The sequence below is a fragment of the Giraffa tippelskirchi genome, chromosome 2, assembly GCF_054371585.1.
Source record: "Giraffa tippelskirchi isolate mGirTip1 chromosome 2, T2T-mGirTip1v1.2.pri, whole genome shotgun sequence".
NCBI lineage: Eukaryota > Metazoa > Chordata > Mammalia > Artiodactyla > Giraffidae > Giraffa > Giraffa tippelskirchi.
Genome location: NC_137276.1, coordinates 156,815,233 through 156,832,424, shown reverse-complemented (window position 1 = coordinate 156,832,424; position 17,192 = coordinate 156,815,233). Strand labels below are relative to the sequence as shown.

At 37.8% G+C, this 17,192-nt stretch overlaps 1 protein-coding gene across 21 annotated transcripts in view; it reads right to left on the bottom strand.

The window, feature by feature from the left end:
* LPP (LIM domain containing preferred translocation partner in lipoma) overlaps nucleotides 1–17,192 on the bottom strand; it is a 728,299-nt gene that overhangs the window by 74,253 nt on the left and 636,854 nt on the right. The window lies entirely within an intron of this gene.

Below are 17,192 nucleotides of genomic sequence, written 5' to 3'. Positions count from 1 at the left end.
AAAATTACAAAATTTATATTCTTTAACTCCACCAAGCTGCCTTTCACATATATTAATATATAGTAAAGAATTTAGCTGAAGATGAAAAAAAGAATGATTCTCATAGTACCTTACAAAATTTTTGCACGGGCAGCAACACCTGTCCATGGATGTGGAACTACAAAACTCTGGCATTTGCCTAGAGACGTAGAGAAGACATAGCTCAAGAGAGAAAATAATAAATAGAAACTTTTATAGCACTCGGGAGAACTCGAAAATTATTTAAATGAGGATGTGTACTTTATCGACCATCAAATAGTTCTATTAGATTACACACATTGTATGTTATCATTCACACACACACAAAAACATATATAGATGTACTGGAAAAACAAGTAGAGCATTGATTAGGATTCATGAAATATGTCTCAGTACAGAAACCATGGACTTGCCAGCTGTATCTGGTGTGAGTCTTTACCTTAGGTGGTTTGTTGTTGTGGTCTATTTGCTCAGTAAAGGAGTTGATGACATGAATTCCAATGACCTCTTTGGTTCTGACATCCTGTGAGCCTGAGCCTGCTAACTGATATACCTACAAGATACCACTAACAATGAAGACAGACTCTGCTCACGCCCGCTCTCTGAACATTATTTGATGTGCACTGAATTAGGATCCACACAACTTTCCTAAGGGTGATAACTCATTGTTGATGCTAAGTTAAGAATTTGAGGGAAGAGCAAAAATGTGAATGCCTAAAACAGGGGCCTGACGGTGATTTCCTCACTGTTTTTCTCTGAATGGAGGCCAGACACCTCACTGTACTGTAGCATCTGCTTCTTCACTTCAGGTTAGGACTTGGAATTTGTTTGGAGACAAACACAGGATCTGGTTTTCCATTTTTGTTCTATATACAAAGCAGAGTTATAACCATTTCGAATTCAAGCAGAACTCCTCTCCATCCCACAAGCCCACAAGAATTCTAACAGGGCTGGGCTTTATTTTGAGGTAGGGAATGGCAGGAGCCACAAAAATACTAGTAAAATGGAAGAAGGTGTGATACATTGCAGAAATGAGATGAGCTGCCAGGAGAAGCGAGGATGGAAAAATTTGGCATCTTAACTGAAACAGCTGTGGAAGAGGCATCTAGTTTGTTCTGTTCATTTTATGTATCTCTACAGTACAGACCTAAGTGCTTGAACAGCTCTTTTGGAATCTGAAAATGGGTTTTCCATTCATTCAGAGTTCTACATTGCCTCAAACCAGCTCTTGTTCAGAAAGGTCATCTGGAAGGTCATGGTCCATTGTGTACCAGAGTCTGCATCAAACTTTGACAAAGTTCTAGGAAAACAAGGTAATTGCTGCTGGGAGAATCTATAGAGCTGTAACAACCTCTGCTCCCCACCAGACCATGCTGCTAGCCAGTGCCCATCATACAGGACATTCTCACAAACAATTACAATAATGGAGAGATGACAGGAAATTGATTTATTGGCTCTAAAGACATTGTGTAGGTTTTTGTGTTAGTTCATTTCAAACTTACTTGGAAACAGTCCTGTCTTTTCAAGGAGCCACATTTTCCCCTCCCCATTATTTGCAAATGCCTGTTTCCATGCAACAATCAAAGAGGCAAAGGAATGGCTACTTCTCTCTGTTTAGTTCTAAGGGAGAAAAAAAAGGAGATTGAGAGTGGCTTTTCTTTTTCTATTAATGCAGGAGTTGCTATCAATGTTTAATTGCAATATTTTTTGTACCCCTACTGAGTTCTTAGCATTATGCTAAGTATTGGGGACTGTATATGAATTTTACAGTATTTAGGAACACAAGATTAGCTATTTTACATACTGATCTTGGCTTCCCAAGTACATTCAAGCTCTGTTCACTTTCCACTGAGTAAATAAAAAGCATAGATTTATTTGACACTGAGTCCAAATGGTACAAGGTTTTAGAAAAGGGCAGTCTCAGGAAAGGTTTGATTAACACTGATTTCAATATATATGAAAGGGGGTATAATCTCTGCCTGATTTTAGGAGGTGGGACTGGGAGAGTAAATTAGAAAAGCTTCCCAGTAGATGAGGAGACACTTGACATTTGATTGACATCTAGCTTAGATAGAGAATAGAAGCAATGACTGTGAGGTACCAAATATCTATGGAGCATTTTGTATTTTATCAATCATAGTTTCTGATTTCATATCATATCTGATTTGATTTCATTAGAAGACAAGGTCAAAAGTGGGCAGAAACTTTACTCATTTGAAAAACAAAACCCTGCAAAACTAAAATATAATATGGGTAGGATATAGGTTAACTAAGTTTTCCTATGAGATTTACTTTTGGATTCTCTCTGAACACAATAGACATACGTGATGAGTGGTTGATACAAAGACCTTAATAATGAAATATGCTTCCCTGTGGCCTGTAGGAGCCTGCCTGCAGTCTACCATTGACTTGAGGCAGAGAACATGGCTAGTCTACCCTGAACAGTTGCCAAGGGAACAGCCAGCAATTTATGACATCATGGTCTGATTAGGGTGAAATAGAAGGACCCCGTAACAATGCCAGGAGATGACAAGCTTCTTGGAAAATCACAATGCTTATCCAAAGTCATCTTTCAAAACACATATGCAGCAACAGAAAATCCAAACCAACACATACAACCATGAAAACAATTACTTTTTTCAATAAATCCATGGTGGAGTCCTGGCCTAAACATATAAGTCAAATACTGTTTTGTTTTTTTTTTTAAGCAGTTAAAGTTCACTGTTATCTAACAGAAAAACCTGTAATCACTTTTTAAAATCCAGATGCATATCAGAATTATATTGAAATTTTTTGAAAAATAAAAACAAAACAAAACAAAACAAAAAAAATTCACTGTTATTTTTGTCTCATTCAGAGATATAATCTTAAGTCCAGACTAGATTATTTCAACTGACAACAGCCCCAAAGGAAATGAGTTCATGTTGAAGTATTTTAATAGCAAACCTATACCTGGCTCTATAGTCCTTGAACATCTTGGTTTTTCCTTATAAAATACTCACAAGAATAGATGCAAAGCCTATATCATATCAGTGTATTTAGAGAAAAGCTAGAAAAGCTATCCAGGTGGTCTAGTAGTTACCTTGAGTTCAAGGGATAGGGTTAAGTTTGGAAGAAAACCCAAACGGCATGAGGAAGCTTGTTATAAATACGGAAGCAATCAGAGTGAAGCGCTAGGGGCACTAAATTCTAGCTCATCGAATACGTATCTATTATGAAGTGCCTGGATCTTCAAAGGTGTTTAATATATGTTGGCTGAGGTTAATTCTTGGAGTAGGTTGCCATTTCCTTCTCCAGGGGATCTTCCTGACCTAGTGATTGAACCTGGGTCTCCTGTATGTTGTGCATTACAGGTGGATATTTTACCCACTTAGCCATCCAAGAAGCCCTAATAATAACTAGTGTTCATTAAGTCTTATTGTGTGTGAGGCACTGATTGGCATGTATTTTTTCCTTTAATCCTCACAATCAACTAAAGGGAGGAAGACGTATTATCATTGTCCCCATTTACGGATATGAGCATGGAGTCTTGGGGACGGGTAATTGGCTTAATGCATCACAGCTCAAACGCAGGGACACCTGTCTCCTGAGCCCTGCCTTTAACCACTCTGCTATCTTGCCTCTCAGCTGAGAGACTGAGCAGTGCAAGGCCCAACTTCCCACAGTGGGTGACAGATGAATCATATAGTGTTTCTATCTTCTAAGAGCTTACTAAGTAGTCTGTGTTTTAGTGTCTGTGTCTCTGAATGTGTGATGGTGGTTTACTCGCTAAGTCATGTCTGATTCTTGTGACCCCATGGACTGTAGTCTGCTAGGCTCCTCTGTCCATGGGATTCTCCAGGCAAGAATACTGGAGTGGGTTGCCACTTCCTACTCCAGTCTCTGAATGTGTATTACAGTAAAAGAGGGGTGGATAATAAGCTGCAGAACCAAATATGGAGTCAGGGACAACATGGAGACAGTCAACATGGGTGCAAAAAGAAAAATTCACCTGGCAGGAGTTTATAGCTCTTCTCAGAAATTGGCAAAGGACACCAGCCAATCCCCAAATGCCAAGTTGGTTCAAGCCATTTCTGGACATCTTTGTACCCCTGACTCTGCTTCTCTGATCCCAGTAAGAAAGAAAACCACTACATAGAGAAAAAACTTGTGGACATGGTGGAAGGAGAGTGGGACAAATTGATAGAGTAGCACTGAAACATATACATTACTATATGCAAAATAGATAGCCAGTGGGAATTTGATGTATGACACAGGGAGCTCAATCTAGTGCTATGTGACAACCTAGAGGGGTGGAGTGGGATGGAGGGTGGGAGGGAGGTTCAAGAAGGTGGCGATATGTGTATATCTGTGGCTGATTCATGCTAATGTATGGCAGAAACCAGTACAATATTGTAAAGTAATTATCCTCTAATTAAAAATTTAAAAAAATAATAAAGAAAGAAGACCACTAGGCAACCTGTCAGCTGAAAAAGCCCAATAACTTCCCTATTTGTCCCATACAAATCCCTTAGCCTGTGAATAACTGGGAACTCATCAGTTCTGTAGCCTTGAGTTTCCCCAGCTTATAAGTCAAAAGCTTTGTAATAAACTCATGTCCCCGCTTTGTTTTATTCAATACGCAGAGTTTGGGTTTTGACAACATACATGTGCAGACAAATCTCATCAAAGCCAGAACAAATGTGCTACAAGAGAGGAAAGAAGAATTTGAGGAACAAAAAAAGAGGAATTTTAATCCCTTTTGACCTGGGAGAAGCCATGTAGATTATTTGAAAGGGAATATAGGAAATACAGGTGAGGGGGCAGTTGAGTGAAATTTCAATGAAAAGTAAATAAAAAAGTCAATAGAAAAGCTTAATCTTTTAACCCAGAGCCATTTCCCTGAGAGTGGACTGTAATACCATGAGGGTATAATAAAGAAAAGGAGAGGGGAGATTTTAATATTACTCCTTTGGTACTAATTATCTTTACCTCTATTTCTAAACTGAGTCAGTGTCATATAATGATACTAGTAAAGTGAGGTTGTAAAATTGCTCCAAAGTTAACTCTTTATTGTGGTTTGTCTTCTCAGTTACTATCTCAGTGTATAGTTTTGGGCATCTTCTCATCTACTCCTTGAGAGAGCTTGACTAGAAGATCTCCCAAGTCAAGTCCCTTTAGCATCTCCTAAGGTGATATTGGGATGCACTGCTCATTACAGATAGTGAATGAGCACTTTGTTAACCAACTTCAAATGGGGAACTAGCTCCTTTGAGATAAGCTAGATTTTGCTCAAGTGGATCCCTGAACTCTGCAAGAGTATTAACCTTGTGAAGCCTGTTAGTTCCAAGGGCTGGGCTGTTGTAACCTTTGGATATCTAGTGTTATTTGGCTGAGAGATTATAAATGCAGTGAGAAGAGGGCCTAAAACTCTGTCTGATACATCAAATTAATGAATGAATACTGATTTAGAATTCTCTACCACTAACCTTTTAACTTATCAGTGACCTACTTTTCTCATTGGATATCAAGTAACTAATCATAATAACGGTACTGGTTTAAAAGATCATCGATACGGTTAAATAAGATCTAGCATGCAAAATGCTCAGCACGAAATCTAGCACAGAATAACACAGGCAGTAGGTGAAATTATTGAAGAACTCAGAGGGACATGCATGATTGAATAAACAGGTGTTAGTGTTGTTGCAATTAAATAGTTAAGTTTGTTAATCTCACTGGAGGTTAATAAATTCATGCATGCAACTATATGTAGTATATAATTTCCATTATTCAAAGACCATTTTTAAAGTTAATTCATGAATTCTGAATATATTGGTGTGGCACAAGTCTTTCAGCTTTCAGTGCTCATCTGTGACTAGGACTGGTTCAGAAGCTATTTTGTCATAATCACCAATCAATTCCTCTATTTGTCTAGGTTTGTTCTCCTCTTCTCCCCCTGCTTTCACTGATTGATACTTTAACTTAAAGAGAAAACATAAAAAAAGAGAGAGAAAATATAAAGGACCCTAAGAGAAGTGCAAAGTTTTCTCTTGAGTCAAATCTGTACCTAGAACAGCAGGCAACTGGAGTAAAATTTATTAGGCATAATATGCAAAAACAATAAAATATAATTGGGTCCTGGGGTGGAGAAAATTTTAAAAATTACCTGCAAATAAGCAAAAAAAAGTCACTCTGGGGTTAGTCCTTTGAATTACTTAATAATCACATCTACAAAGCACACATGCATCTACTCTATCCGTGAACACTCGGGAACTCTTTGGTTGGTTTTTAGAATATAATCTTAAAAAATCCTCAATATGCACAAGAGAAATGAGAAAAATAAACACGGATGTGAAAGAAACAAACTGAATTGTGCTTTTTTGGATCCTACTAGTCATCTTTGCAAATTCCTTCAAAATATGCATTTAGATCTTTTTCTGTTCTGATTACACTCACCATTAAAACATTGGGTAAAGTCCACCATTGCTACCGTTGTGGAATTGGAGGTTTATGCTAACTACAAGAAATAAGCTTTCAGAATTATCTGGTTGCATGAAGAATGCTGTTTGCCCACTGGCACTACAAGTACCAATTAAAGGAATTGGAAAGAATCAAAATGAAAAATTTTTTACCTGAGATACACAGAGGGTAGAGAGAGTAATCAGGAGTCTCCAGGTTTTACTTAATCCTCTTTTGCCTAGATTACCATCTGTATAAACTACATTTGGTTTCAAACAGAAAATCATATTCACAAAATATATACAAACTTGCTCACTCTTGCCCTTGAACAGGCCAGAAGGAATGTAAGGGAATGCGAATTCTTTTCTACAACCACCAAGTTCACTACACAAGTTTTCCTGAAGAATAAAAAGATGAGTAAGACAATGGTTCCACCACTCAGAACTTTGAGTATAGCTGAGAGATTTCAACAAGCACATATCTCAACAGACTGCAACCTGGGAAAGTTCCTTCCTCTCCGTGGGCATCAGTTTTCTCATCTGTCCGTGAGAGTTGTAGACCCAGTGATGCCTAAGATTCTGCCATTTCTTAGTGAACAGTTCTAAGATTAGTTCATCCAGGGGCAAAAGATCCAGATATCCTCGATATTTCCTATAAAACAAGGTCATATGTTCCATTCCTGACATAATGACTCTAAATTTTATGAACTCTCTGAAGAAGATGACTGTAGGATGATGCTGATAATGATGATGGCAGTAACATTTCTTGAGCACCTAAGATGTGCATGATGGTGCATCATTTAACTTCCATTGCTATTATGATTATTCACATTTTACAGAAAGAAGAGTGAGTTTTACCCAGCTAGGATGTGCAGAACTAGGATTCAAGTCCAAATCTCCAGATTCCAGTTCTTAGCTGATATTTATACTACTATAGTTGAAGGTCCAAGTCAAATGATATTCTCCAATATGCTTTTCCTGATTTTCCCAGTCATGATTTCTCTCTCCCTCCTCCATTTTTTTTTTTATTTGTACAAAACTTGATCACATCTTATCTTTTAAGCTCCTTGATGGCAATGACTTCTTCAACTTTCATTTCCTAAGTGTTTATTATGTTAACGCTTTCTCAGTTAATGTTTGAGCATGTGAATATCTACAGATCTATCATATTACATTTTAAAAGATGGCCTATGATCATTTAAGATGAATGTACTTTTCCATAAGTTATACTTCATAGAAAATTTTTATAAGGGTAATTTATAAAATTATACTTAAATATCTTGTTGTTCAGTTGCTGAATTGTCCCTGACTCTTTGTGACTCCATGGACTGCAGCACACCAGTCTTCCCTGTCCTTCACCATCTCCTGGAGTTTGCACAAACTCATGTCAATTGAGTCAGTGATACCATCCAATCATCTCATCCTTTGTCACCCCCTAGCATATATGTGTGTATATGTACTCTAACTCATCAATTCTACTCTTATGTCTCTATCTCATAAAAATATTTATATATGTGTGCCAAAACACATGTGATCACAGAAGCATTATTTGAAGTATTGGACTCAACTCTAAATGTCTCTCAATGATAGAATAAAAAAATATTTTTTCATTCACTGGAAAGCTATACCTACAAGAAAATGAATACACTGAGATGGATGGCCTCTGAATAGGATGAAAAAAAATTGGAAAGACCAAGGCTTCCATCCTTTCAATAATAACAAAAGCCACTCCAGACAGTCTGCAAATCCACATATTTGGAAGCTACTAGAGAATTGAGGCTATAGGGGAACCAACTAACCTGAAATTTATGGAAAGAAAGATACCTCCAAAGAGAGACAGGATACCTGAGACAAATGCCTCTGAAAGCCACACACTCTGGTAGGAATTCATCTAAAATTATTAACACATTGTTAAAGGCTGATTGTGGACTAGTATAAAAACATGGAACTCTTGGGCAGTGCAGCTACAAGGGAAATTTGATTCATGCCCCTCAGAAGCCCTTTGTAGGATCTTCTCCACATGTCTCATCAGACTCTCATAAGAACTGCCTGAGTTAGGGTGAAAGTCCTGATAAAGTGTTTGTCCTGTTGTAAGCCTAAGGAGGGGAATAGCAGCAGCCTTGCAAAAGGCTTAAAGCCCTGCCTAGATCCTTCTCCCATATTTCCCTTCAGAACAAAAGCCTTAAGCCCTTGGGTAAAGGGCAGTGAATCCTGTTGCCCTTAGAGCACCCATGAAGACCCACTGGCTGGAGAAGGAAACAAAATGAGACTAGTCCTGGGGAAGATGCAGGATCATCAAGACTGGCTCCTAAGACCCAGAGACAGTGTTGCCTTAAAACTGAGATTGAAATCCATGCACCTATGGACACCTTATCTTTGACAAAGGAGGCAAGAATATAAAATGGAGAAAAGACAATCTCTTTAACAAGTGGTACTGGGAAAACTGGTCAACCACTTGTAAAAGAATGAAACTAGGACACTTTCTAACACCATACACAAAAATAAACTCAAAATGGATTAAAGATCTAAACGTAAGACCAGAAACTATAAAACTCCTAGAGGAAAACATAGGCAAAACACTCTCCGACATAAACCACAGCAGGATCATCTATGACCCACCTCCCAGAATATTGGAAATAAAAGCAAAAATAAACAAATGGGACCTAATTAAAATTAAAAGCTTTTGCACAACAAAGGAAACTATAAGCAAGGTGAAAAGACAGCCTTCAGAATGGGAGAAAATAATAGCAAATGAAGCAACAGACAAACAATTAATCTCAAAAATATTCAAGCAGCTCAATTCCAGAAAAATAAACGACCCAATCAAAAAGTCGGCCAAAGAACTAAACAGACACTTCTCCAAAGAAGACATACAGATGGCTAACAAGCACATGAAAAGATGCTCAACGTCACTCATTATCAGAGAAATGCTAATCAAAACCACAATGAGGTACCATTTCACGCCCATCAGAATGGCTGCTATCCAAAAGTCTACAAGCAATAAATGCTGGAGAGAGTGTGGAGAAAAGGGAGCCCTCTTACACTGTTGGTGGGAATGCAAACTAGTACGGCCACTATGGAGAACAGTGTGGCGATTCCTCAAAAAACTGGAAATAGAACTTCCATATGACCCAGCAATCCCACTGCTGGGCATACGCACTGAGGAAACCAGAATTGAAAGAGACATGTGTATCCCAATGTTCATCCAGCACTGTTTATAATAGCCAGGACATGGAAACAGCCTAGATGCCCATTAGCAGACGAATGGATAAGGAAGCTGGGGTACATATACACACACAATGGAATATTACTCAGCCATTAAAAAGAATACATCCGAATCAGTTCTAATGAGGTGGACGAAACTGGAGCCTATAATACAGAGTGAAGTAAGCCAGAAAGAAAAACACCAATACAGTATACTAATACATATATATGGTATTTAGTTAATCGGTAAAGATAACCCTGTATGCAAGACATCAAAAGAGGTACAGATAAATAGAACAGTATTATGGACTCTATGGGAGAGGGCGAGGGCAGGATGATATGGGAGAACGGCACTGAAGCATGTAAATTATCATATGTGAAACGAATCGCCAGTCCAGGTTCGATGCATGATACAGCTCAGGGCTGGTGCACTGGGATGACCCAGAGGGATGGGATGGGGAGGGAAATGGGAGGGGGCTTCTGGAAGAGGAACACATGTACACCCATGGTGGATTCATGTCAATGTATGGCAAAACAAATACAATATTGTAAGTTAAAAAATAGATGAATAAACTAATTTAAAAAAAAAGAAAAAAAAAAACAACAACAAACTGAGATTGAAACAGAATGGAGAGTACCCCTGGCTTAATGAACATCAAGCAAGACATCACAGCAACGTCATTGGTAGAGAGACAGGAAAAGACTTCTCTAAGGTATAGGCACAAAGACCTGAATCTTAGGGTGGGGCAGATTCTGAGAAAAATCCCTTTGGCAAACTATTCCCCACTGCAGAGACAACATTAGAAGGCATGTGAAACCTATAGTGCACTGAGGGTAACCAGAAAAAAAGATCAAAAGCACCCCAAGCTAAGGGCAACTCATGACTAGACTGACTCAAACACCCTACACTAAAGGCCTGACAGAAGAAGACATGTCTATTCTGAGGCACAATATATATTGGCCTAAGTCTCTACTATCCTATACCAGATGACTTTCAAGAAAAATTACAATGCATCAAAAAATAAAACTAACATTACATCTTATAATGCATATATATGTGGTGTAAATATATATATGTGTTATATAACTCATCAATTACACTCCTATGTCTATACTTATAAAAATATATTTATATGTGTGTGTACCAAAAGACATCTGATCATAGAAACATTATTGTATTAATAGACTCAACTTTAAACAATATAAATTTCTCTCAGTAATAGAATAGAAACAATTATATTATTTTTTATACAACAGAAAGCTATACCTACAAGAAAATGAATAACTGAGATGGACGGCTTATGAATTGGATGAAGAAAGCTGGAAAGACCACTGCTACCATTCTTACAACAAGCAAAAAAAAAAAAAAAAAAGCCAGACAGTCAAAAGACAAAGCAAACTGCGAAAACAGACTCAAAATACTGACATCAGGTCTGTTAGGGAATTTAGAACAATTTATTAATATTAAAGGGTTTAGTGGAAAAGGCAGAAAACATACATGATCAACTGAGACACAGAGACTATGTCCTATGAGACTATGTCTTGTCTCTTATGAGAATACACTGAAAATGCTGGAAATGAGAGACACAGAAAAAGAAAAATGCTTACAACAGACTCATGTGTACTCTCAACAACTGGGGGAAGAATCATCAAAAGTGAAGATAGGTCAATAGAAATTATGCAAATAGAAGAAAAGGGTGTAAAAGAACAGTGCACCAAAGAGCTAGAGGACAATATAAAACAGACATGTAGTTAGAATCCCAGAAGGAGAAGAAAGAGGGAATGAAGCAACAAACAAAACTTGAAGAGGTAATGGCTGAGTATGTCCCAAATTAAGGACAAACAGCAAAGTGCAAGTCTGAGATCCAAGAAATTAAGGGACCACCAGGTAGGATACATATAATAACAAAAATTGAAACTAAAAATAGGAAATGAAAAAATCCTATAAACACATCTTCAAACTGTTGAAAAACAATGAAAAAATCCTGAAACTGAAGGAAAAAAATATATACTGCACAGAAAGGGAGGATGAAAAATTTTACAGAGACTTCTTGTCAGACACTATGCAAGTGAGAGAATGATGGAATGACATCTTCAAAGTGATGAAAGGAAAAAGCTGTCAATGTAATTCTCTACATAAAACTATTTGTAAAATTGGAGGAGAATTAAAAACAAAAATTAACAGGGAATTGATTTCTCACAGATCTACACTGTAAGAAATGTTAGAGGAAGTTATTCAGGCAGAAGGAATATGACACCAGACAGAAACCTCATTTATATACACACAAAAGGAAGAGTGCTAGAAAAGCCTAAATAAAGTTTTTCTTATTTTTAATTGCTCTAAAAACTGTCTAAAGCAAAATTAGCATCAAAGTGCCATGTGTTCATAGCATATCCACAAATAAAAAGAAAGACAAGAGCTAAAGAATGGCAAGGAGAATGGGAATATACTATGAGAACGTCCTGACACTGTACAAATAGTGACATAATATTACTTGAAGGTGGACTCTGATTAATTAAGATGTTGCAAATCAAAGAACAACACTTAACATAAAAATCAAGAGTATAAATAATTGAGAAAGAGTAAAACTAACAGCTATGAAAAACACAACACAAAATAGAAAATTAAAAAAAGAATCCAAATATTTAGAAATGAAGTTATATTAATTACCCATGGGCCGGGTTTCCCAGGTGCTGCTAGTGGTAAAGAACCCACCTGCCAGGGCAGGAGAATAAGTGAGGCAGGTTCGATCCCTGGGTCGGGAAGATCCCCTGGAGGAAGGCATGGCAACCCACTCCACTATTCTTACCTGGAGAATCCCATGGACAGAGGAGGCTGGCAGGCTACAGTCTAGAGGGTTGCAAAGAGTCAGACACAACTGAAGTGACCTAGCATGCACCCATGGGTCAAACCAAAATAACAGAGACATTAGAAAATATCTTGAATGAAAATCAAAGCACAGTGTATCAAAATTTATAGGATGAAGTTAAAGCAGGCTTTGTTAATTAAATTTTATATTAGAAAATACAAAGGACCTCAAAGCAATGATTGAAGATTTAACTTTAAGGAAATAGAGAAGAAGAAATTAAAACCAAGGCAAGAAAGAGAAAAAATAATAAAGCAGAAATTAATAAAAGAGAGAGCACAAAAACAACAGAGAAAATACTGATGATACCCAAATCTGATTCTTCAGAAAAAATAAAAATCAAAATTGCTATACTCTCTCCAGACTGATCAAAGGAAAACAATTAGATAAGACATAAATTTAAGCATCATGAATAAGAGAGAAAATGAGTAAGTATCACTGTACCTACAGACACTAAAATAATAACGGACTGTGGTTTTTCCAGTAGTCATGTATGGATGTGAGAGTTGGACGGTGAAGAAAGCTGAGCGCCGCAGAGTTGATGCTTTTGAACTGTGGTGTTGGAGAAGACTCTTGAGAGTCCCTTGGACTGCAAGGAGATCCAACCAGTCCATCCTAAAGGAGATCAGTCCTGGGTGTTCATTGGAAGGACTGATGTTGAAGCTGAAATTCCAATACTTTGGCCACCTCATGCGAAGAGCTGACTCATTGGAAAAGACCCTAATGTTGGGAAGGATTGGGGGCAGGAGGAGAAGGGGACAACAGAGGATGAGATGGTTGGATGGCACCACTGACTCGATGGACATGGGTTTGGGTAAATTCTGGGAGTTGGTGATGGACAGGGAGGCCTGGTGTTGCGATTTATGGGGTCGCAAAGAGTTGGACACAACTGAGCGACTGAACTGAACTGAACTGTAAAACATCATTGTACCTATAAATGCAGTCACTTAGAATAAATAGACCAATTCCTTGAGAGACAAACTATAAAAGTTCACTTAGAATAAGCCAAATTTGTAGATAAAGCTTTCTAACAAAGAAAATTCCAGGTCCAGATGGTTTAACCAGCATATTCTGCTGAATGTTTAAGGAATAATGTCAATTTCCACAAATTCTTCTAGAATTTGAGAATGGAACACCTGTCATTATGCTTAATGATAACAAATCCGGACAAAGACATTACAAAAATAACAGCAGAAACAACAATAAACTATACACCAGTACCCCTCATGAAGACAGATGCAAAAATCCTTAACTACTAGCAAATTACATCTAACAGTTCATAAAATGTTTAGCACAACAATACCAAGGTGGTTTTATCTTGGGACAGTAAGGTTGATACTACATTAAAAAAACTCATCAGTGCCACCCATCATATTAGTAGGCTAGAGAAGAAGAACATTGTCACGCCAAATGATGGTACCATGAACTACTAAGGATCTGTCTCCTCTTCAGTGATAATTCAGCCAACTATATGTTTATGATTTACAAATTATCTGCATGTATTTCATATAACAGTAACACTTTTATTATCTTTGTGACTCAGTTCTTCTATTTGAAGAACTAGACCATCTTGGCTCCTTTCTTTGAACAAGGTGATAGCTTGATGAATATTTTTCTTAGGTTAAATTTAGTTGGTTTTATATCTTATATTGATACTTGGGATTGATGGAATAAATAATCTGCATTTCTCTCATTGATTCTGTAATTTGTGATGAAGAATCAAACCTCACATAGTATAAATAATATGCTCATTAAATGGATCCTTAAAATGCCTCCAAGGTTCTAAATGATCAGTGCTCTTTTCCCCAAGTTATCTCTATGACATCTGTTACTCCCCAACTCACTCACTTCTCTATGGATACTCCGGATGCTGATGTTCCTCTAGCACTGAAGGCACGCTCCTAGCCCAGGGTCCCCGCCTCGCCATTTCAACTCACTATTCAAAGACCATCTTCTCAAGTCTGACCCTGACCACCCAATTAAACATTGCAACCTCCACCTGTACTTCACTTTTGATTCCCATCACCTTGCTTTTTTCTGTTTTCATTGAATATATCATTTTCAAATATGCTACATAATTTACTTTTGTGTTAGGTTTATCATTTATTGTATATCTTCTCCTGATAAAATGTAAGAACAAGGAAAGCAGAGATTTATGGTATTTTGTTCTCTGATGCCTCCAAAGACCCTAGAATATTTGCTGAAAGAACTGAATGAATAATTGTGGATTAACTCCAGATACTGTATACTTTTAAAGGGATAAAGAAGATTTCTGAGTAGGCAAGAATAAATTATCTTGTAATACAAATATCTACCCCTTTCCCATTTAAAAAAAAAACTATTTTGAATGTCTTTGGATTAAGCCATTATACTAAGTCTTATTTAATGAATAAACTGGTATAAAAGAGTCCTGTAGATGACTGCAGAAATTAGTCCCTTCTTAAAAGAACCAACAGAAGGAGGCATTCAATAGAATGCCCTCAAGCTACTACCTGGACCATTTAGAGTCATTACTCCACCCTTATTTCAGAGAGAATGAAAGAATGAGAGTCATAACTACATCTTTTTATTTTTTCCGTTCAAGTCTAAAAACCTGAAAGTTGGAAAAATCAAGTCCATTTCAGAGGAGATGAGTGCTAAAATATCAACGCTAGTCTACATGCTATGCTGCTAAGCTGCTGCTAAGTTGCTTCAGTCGTGTCCGACTCTGTGTGACTCCATAGACGGCAGCCCACCAGGCTCCTTCGTCTCTGGGATTCTCCAGGCAAGAATATTCGAGTGGGTTGCCATTTCCTTCTCCAGTGCATGAAAGTGAAAAGTGAAAGTGAAGTCGCTCAGTCGTGTCTGACTCTTCGCGACCCCATGGGCTGCAGCCTACCAGGCTCCTCTGTCCATGGGGTTTCCCAGGCAAGAGTACTGGAGTGGGGTGCCATTGCCTTCTCCGACATGCTATGGGGATATGTTAAAAAACAAAACATTTAATTACTGCAGTTCCTGTTCAAACTAGCAGTCTGTCTTTCAACACCATAAGAAAGGGTAATAGATACTTGGATTATGCCTCACGTTATTGTAAGGTACTATGCTACACTCAAAAGCTAAGAACATTTATCATGCCTCACAGTACCCTAGTCAGGATGACAATGCATGCATTAGTACTGTCAATGTAAGAGAGAAAAAAATAACTGAAGTTTGGAGATGTTAAGAAGATCTACCCAATATTAACCAGTAAAGAATCATAAAGTAGGTAAAAATGCACTGCAGTAGGGTCAGGACTCTAATGATCTGGGTGCTGCTCTGGTATTAACTGGCTGAGGGGCCGCAAAGATTATCTCTTCATTTACAGAACTGAAAACTTAGCCCAAATCAGCTACTCACAACTGTGGGCAGCAAATTTCTGCTGGGCCTGGAGTCAGCCAAGCCCTTGGATGAATGTACCATCTATGGACTACACAAAGTAATAAGTGATAAAGAAATCATCAAAATAATAAGTCCTGAACATTGTCCGTAGTCATACGCATATTTTTAGTTTCAGGTATATGTTGATGCTATCATGAAAAATAAAATACTTAGCAGTATAAGGTATTAAGGAATTCATGAAGGCTATCTCAGCATCTTATGTATGCGTGCATGCTAAGTCGATTCAGTCTTATCTGACTCTTCGTGACCCTTTGGTCTGTAGCCCAGCAGGCTCCTCTGACTATGGATTCTCCAGGCAAGAATAATGGAGTTAGTTGCCATAACCTCCTCCAGGGGATCTTCCTGACCCAGGGATCAAACCCAAGTATCTTATGTTTCTTTCATTGGCAGGTGGGTTCTTTATCACTAGCACCACGTGGGAAGCCCATTTTATGTATAACAACATATATTAATAGCATAATTTACATGCTTGATTTAGGTGTTTATGATGCAATTGGAACTGAACATTTACTCTCTAAGGGCTCTTCCAGTTTGAAAATGCTAAGTTGTAGAGCCTGAGACAGACACTTGATGACAAATCTAGGGCTCTTCCTCCCATTGCAATGATTTTTTTTTTAAACATCTTTTTAGCCCCAGGAGCCTTTTTAAACTCTTGAGCCCAAAGCTCAACATGAACTGCAGGTAAAGACTGGGCTACTCTGTTTGATCAGTGTCTCTGTGTGGTTGGAGAAAGAAGGAGGAGGTAGTACTCTAGAGCCAGCCAGGCCACTTCTTCCTACTCAGGGTCTTCTCCAAGGAATTCACAGGGCTCTGTAGAACAGCTTTCAAATAACCACCAACAAAAGGTTAAAACTCATATAACTTCTGATATGTCCACAAGAAAAACATGAATAACTCAACCAAAAAAACAGACAAAAGGCGTGACTAGGCAAATGGCTAGCTACTAAGCATATGAAATGATGCTAAACCTGATAAAAATTACAAAAACGGAAAAGAACCTCATTTTGAGGGGAAGAAATTTAAAAGATGAACATGCACAAGGTCAGGAGGGTATATGGAATCATGTATTCTTATACAACATTGAGAAGAATGAACCAGGACCACCTTTTGGGAGGACTATTTCAGTAGGTATCAAAATGGAAATGTACATAGACTTTTGACTCAGCAAGCTCATTCTAGAAATCTATTCCACAGAAAGTCTCACATTTCCATAAATATGATGGCACAAGGATATCTGTTCTTAATGGCA